The following is a 6,362-nucleotide window of genomic DNA, read 5'->3' on the forward strand; positions in this document are numbered from 1 at the left end:
TTAAGAAACAGATATCGTATTGTGGCCACATGATTGATGAAGAGGGGTTGCATAAGTCCCCTGACAAAATTGAAGCGGTAGTTAAGGCTCCAGCGCCTGAAAATGTGTCGCAACTGAGGTCATTCCTCGGATTGGTGAATTACTACCATAAGTTTTGCCGAATTTGTCCACAATTCTGCATCCACTGAACGCCCTACTACGAACGGGAGTAGCATGGAAATGGAGCGATGAATGCAAGCGGGCCTTTCAGAAGAGTAAGGACCTAATCACTTCAAGAGAAGTATTGGCTCACTACAACCCATCACTACCAATAAGACTGGTGTGTGATGCGTCTCCCTACGGCATTGGGGCGGTACTGTCACATAAATTCCTTGATGGTTCAGAGAGGCCGATAGCTTTTGCGTCACGCTCGTTAACTTCAGCCGAGCGTAACTACGCCCAGATTGACAGAGAGGCCCTCAGCCTGGTGTGGGGGGTGAAGAAGTTCAATCACTACCTGCACGGTCAGAAATTTACTCTACTAACCGATCATCAACCTCTTGTCTCCAGTTTCAACCCTCAGAAGGGCATACCGATAATGACGGCACAATGGCTACAGAGGTGGTCCCTTTTCCTAGGGGCACACCAATATGACATTGAGTACAAAGGAACTAAACAGCATGGGAATGCTGATGGATTGTCGCGCCTACCGTTGCCGACGGTGGAAGAAGAACTGGCAGTGGATCCAGTGGAGTTATTCCACTCGACTATAGTCGAATGTCTCCCTGTGACGAATGCAAACATAGAAAAGGAAAAACGAAATGACCCGACACTCTCCTGGGTCTATGATTTAACGGTGAAGGGATGGCCAGCACATGGCGAACCACTGCTGCCAGCATTCTCGCCAAGAAGAGAACAGCTGTCAGTGTGCAGAGGAACCTTGATGTGTGGATCCAGAGTAGTAATTCCACCCAAATTGAAGGATAGAGTGCTCAATGAGCTTCATGAGGGTCATCTGGGAGGGGTAAAAATGAAGAACTTAGCCAGAGTGTTTGTGTGGTGGCCGGGAATTGATAGAGAAATCGAAGAGATGGCCAAGAGCTGTACAGGATGCCAGAAGGTCCAAAACGCCCCACCACAAGCCCCTCTACATCCATGGGAGTGGCCCTCATCTCCATGGCAAAGGGTGCACATTGATTTTGCTGGTCCCTTTATGGACTCGATGTTTTTAATTGCGGTGGATGCACATTCAAAGTGGCCAGAGGTAATAAAAATGTCCTCAACCACCACAGAAAAAACTATCACAGTCTTACGAACCATATTCGCCAGGAATGGGCTGCCTGAACAGATTTGCTCTGACAATGGACCACAGTTTGTGTCTGAAGAGTTCCGGAGGTTCTTAAAGAACAATGGTGTTAAGCATTACACATCCGCCCCATATCATCCAGCCACTAATGGATTGGCTGAGAGGTTTGTTCAAACATTCAAGAAGGCTATCAAGGCAATGTGTAATGAAGATATACCCCTACAACACAAGGTGGATAACTTCTTGTTTGCCTACCGGAATGCGACACATGCGGTTACCAACCAAACTCCAGCCATGATGTTCTTCAATCGAAGACTACGATGCCGCTTGGATTTGGTTAAGCCAAACGTCCGAAGAGATGTGGAGAACAGGCAGTTTCAGAATATGAATGAAAGGCCGACCAGGAGTTTTAAGATAGGTCAACCAGTTTTGGCCCGGGACTACCGCACAGAGAAATGGCAGCCAGGAACGATCTGTACACGGCAAGGACCTCTAATGTATACCATGGACGTTGGAGAGAGCATTGTAAGACGCCATGCTGACCAGATTCTAGAGTCACTGGAAAACGTCAACTCCACACCACGATCTGATACACCTGGCGATGAAACCGAAGTACCAATTGCATGTACCGCAGAATCGGTGATATTGGAAGCAGACGAACCAAACAACGACATTGATCCCGACTCAACCTTGCCAGAAGAACCTGATATCCCAAAGAGGCGTTATCCAGACAGATTCAGGAAGCCTCCTCAAAGACTGAACTTATAATTGCTTAACTTCAACCAATGTATCTAGCAACCGTAATTGTAATTAGTTATTATTTAGTTGTTAAATGAATGTAATTGTTAGATCGGGTAATTAATTTCAGTGGACCACATTGATCTGAGGTCAACACACTAAAATTAAAGTTTGCGAGTCCGGTGGTAAGTTTTAAATAGTCGATTTATTGCATCACTTGATTTACACTGTTTGACTTCCTTTATCCGACTAACATCATATTCAAAATGGCTGGTTTTTATACAGCAGCAGATGTACCCGCCCCCTTTATTACCATTGGCTCAGCAGCATGCATGCAGAGCTATGGTTGGTTCAACTACATCACACTGATTGGATCTCTGGTACATCAATCATTCCTTTGTTCTCTAGTTAAGCAGAATCATCACTTTCAGTTTTAAGCTAAGATCAGCACTTTCACAGTTTATGCTAAATCAGCATTTTCATTGTTCTCAGTTTTTAAGTCAGCCGATGTGACGTTACCAGCTGTGATTGGATCTGATACATCACACCATCCTTTGGCATGTGGTCAGCTTAAGCATAATCAGATTTCTTTAAATCATTAGTTTAATCATATTAAAATCTATGTTATTAAAATATTATATTCCCTAACACTCCCCCCTTTGATTCTTTCAAAAATTGAATCATAAAAATAAAGAGTCAGATTAAAAATATAATCAATCATTGCTGTGTTTTGCCACTGTCCGGATCAGTGGCTTTTGCACAAATTTACATCAACCAGTATTTTACGTGGCCACAGTAAAAGCCTGGTTTTAATAAGTTAATTGATTTCATGATCTTAAATTAATTAGTGCATCTTAAAAAGTGGGAGGAGCTCCCCTCAGCTTATGGCTTTGGCTTTGAAAAATACATTCAGGTAAAAATTAAAAAGTAAAAAAGGTAGAAAAATTATAAAAAGTAGAAAAAGGTACAAAACAATCTAGCAGCTAAATATAACATGCCCCTTTAAGATGTAAAAACGGTCTGTGGCGACCTGCAAGGCGTCTTGCCCGCGGGGCAGCAGCCGCCTGGTGGCAATCACATTTAATCAACAGAAACACACAATTTGATCCCCATCCTATTGTACAAGGCCTCCCTCTTATCTTTCTGAGGAATGTTTTGTCAAGATTCTTCAAGGGCATTTTATGACTTTGTGGCTCCAATCCTGCCCCGCCTGGGGTATCCTCTGTTTCTTCTATCTTTCCTGATCTTACCCCGCCTGGGGTCTCCTCTACATTACTTCGGATCTTCTCTTTCGGTGTGCTCAATTAATTTGTTAGTGCTTGTCAGTCATGGGCATGAGTACCCAATTGGCTTATGTATCAAAGTCTTACTACACACGTTACATATATCAAATACGCTATCATTACAAGTTGGATAGCTACCAGAGCATGTGAAATAATACGAACCTAAGGGTGTGCTGATGTATTAAGCCCAATATCCCATCAATGTGAGTTGTCCCCTATGCTGTCAATTTCAATATCTATTCTCGAGTTGTCTTGCTCCAAAACATAAAAATGCTTTAGGGAGGAGTTCAGTCGCACCATGAGCTCATTGAAACCCATAAACAACAGGGGAATGTCATATCCGAGTATCCGAATTGTGCCACATAATTGTGTAGCTCATACTTAAAAACACGTTGGTTTATGGGACAGGTCCTGTTAGACCCGTAAAGCATGGTAATTGCAGTAGTAGTGACACAGGAGGCACCACCAAAATCACCTCATATTGGATTCGCACTGGTTTTTCCCACGCTCTGTTACCTACAAAACACAATTATTACAGTCACAGTTAAATTCAGTCTTACAATCATTTCAGGCGACATTACAGTTTAACATCTAATCAACAAATCATGGATTTAAAAGATCCTCCAGATCTCTTTTACTTGTATCCATCTTGTGGATAATTCTATACTAAACATGATTTCTCCTTGGCCCTCAATTGTACCAATCTAGATTCCATGTAACTCTCCACTTCAACTTCAATTTCAATCCCTCTAACAGGTACCAGTGTGTTTAACTCTATTCTGATTGTTTCATTATTTAGATAGTTTCTCGATGGAGTATGTGTCAATGCTTTAAAAGTTGTCTCGCTCTCCTGAGCCACATTAACCATGTTTTGCTGTTGTCAAGTAACTGAGCATGTCTGAGACCCGTTCTTCAGTGCAAGTTCACCATACATTCCTGGATGGTAATTGCCTCATATGTACCGAATCACATTTGCAAACTCATACCGGTATCTCAATATCATGCCACACATGCCATTCGATACAAGCCTTTCTCGGGCTTTCAGGTATCTTATCAAAAGATTGTAGTCACCTGGAGATCTTTGCTCATCTTTCTCTGCATGATCCCGATGTCTTGGGTAGTGGCCAGACTATCAAATTCAGTTTTCTTAAAAGTTCATTAAAGGCAGGGACACAAATGTCTCCAAATGTTTATCTAAAAGGGGAGGAATTGTTGTGTATGTACCTTTAAGGGAATAACTGGTCTCAGACTGCAGTACCGGCAGTGACCACCCCTGTATAAAAGGCCCTAGCAGGCTTCTGTAGTTTCAGTTTCCAGGTTGTCTCCATTCAGTAAAGACTTGTTATAATCAACTCCTGCAGTCCGTGTCTCAATTATACACGGACATAATAGTCATAAGGGAAAAATTGAGGGTAAGGAAAGAGGCATACATTATGTACATGGACAGCAGGGGCGAGCATGATAAGGGAGCATGCGAAGAGATTAGGAGCGAAGTCAAAAAAACAATTAGGAAGGCAAAGAGTAAATATGAAATTAAATTGTCAAGGAACATAAAACAAAATAGTAAAATATTTTACAGGCACATAAGTAAAAAAAAAAGGAAGGTCGGGATGGGAATAGGGCCACTAAGGGATGGGCAGGATAATAGCACAGGCAGCGATAGAGAGATGGCATAAATATTAAATAATTACTTTGCTTCAGTATTCACCAGGGAGATAGAACAGGTGGGCATGACATTGGATGATGAAATTAGTAAAGAGATAACTGCATTTCAAATAAAGAGGGGATCTATATTAAATACACTAATCAAAATCAAAAAGGATAAAACCCCTGGTCCACATGGATTACATCTGCACATTTTAAAAGAATCGAGGGAAGAGATAGAAGAGGCATTACTACATGTATTTAATAATTCGTTAGAAAAAGGTGTAGTGTCAGAGGACTGGCAGATAGCTAATGTAATACCGATATTTAAGAAGGGAGATAGAACGTGTCCAGGGAACTATAGACCAGTCAGCTTAACATCGGTGGTAGGAAAAATAATGGAATCCCAACTAAAGGAGAAAATAGAAGAACTTCTAGAAACCAAAAATATAATAATGAATAGTCAGCATGGATTTCAAAAGGGAAAGTCTTGCTTGACCAACCTCATTGAATTTTTTGAAGAGGTAACAGAGAATAGACAAGGGTAATGTAGTTGATGTAATTTATCTAGATTTTGAAAAGGTCTTCGATAAGGTACCACATAATAGACTAATGAATAAGGTAAAAGAATGCGGAGTCAGGGGACAAGTACCAGAATGGATAGCTAGCTGGCTTCAAGACAGAAAGCAGAGAGTAGGGGTAAAGGGTAGCTATTCAGAGTGGCAGAAGGTGGGAAGTGGTGTTCCACAAGGATCAGTGCTGGGACCACTGTTGTTCACAATTTATATTAACGATTTAGACTTTGGAATCAAAAACACAATTTCTAAATTTGCGGATGACACCAAATTGGGGGGGGTAGTCAATATCGAGGAGGACTGCAACAAATTACAGGAAGACATTAATAAATTTGCAGAATGGGCATATAATTGGCAAATGAATTTCAACACAGATAAATGTGAAGTAGTACATTTTGGTAGGAAGAATAGGGAGGTCACATATTACTTGGAGGGTGCGAGTCTGGGTGGGGTAGAGGAGCAAATGGTTCTCGGAGTACAAATATACAAATCACTGAAAGTAGCGACACAGGTTAACAAGGCAATAAAATAGCAAACAAAGCACTAGGGTTTATTTCTAGAGGAATAGAATTGAAAAGTAGTGAAGTTATGCTAAACTTGTATCAAACCTTGGTTAGACCACACTTGGGAGTACTGTGTACAATTCTGGTCGCCATATTATAAAAAGGATAGAGGCACTGGAGGATGCAGAGATTTACAAGGATGATACCAGAAATGCGAGGGTATACCTATCAGGAAAGGATGAACAGGCTGGGTCTCTTTTTCTCTTGAAAAGAGAAGGCTGAAGGGTGACCTAATAGAGGTCTTTAAAATTATGAAAGGTTTTGATAGAGTAGA

Source organism: Somniosus microcephalus, chromosome 12, assembly GCF_052327205.1.
Source record: "Somniosus microcephalus isolate GS21.2 chromosome 12, FLI_Smic_1.0, whole genome shotgun sequence".
Classification (NCBI taxonomy): domain Eukaryota; kingdom Metazoa; phylum Chordata; class Chondrichthyes; order Squaliformes; family Somniosidae; genus Somniosus; species Somniosus microcephalus.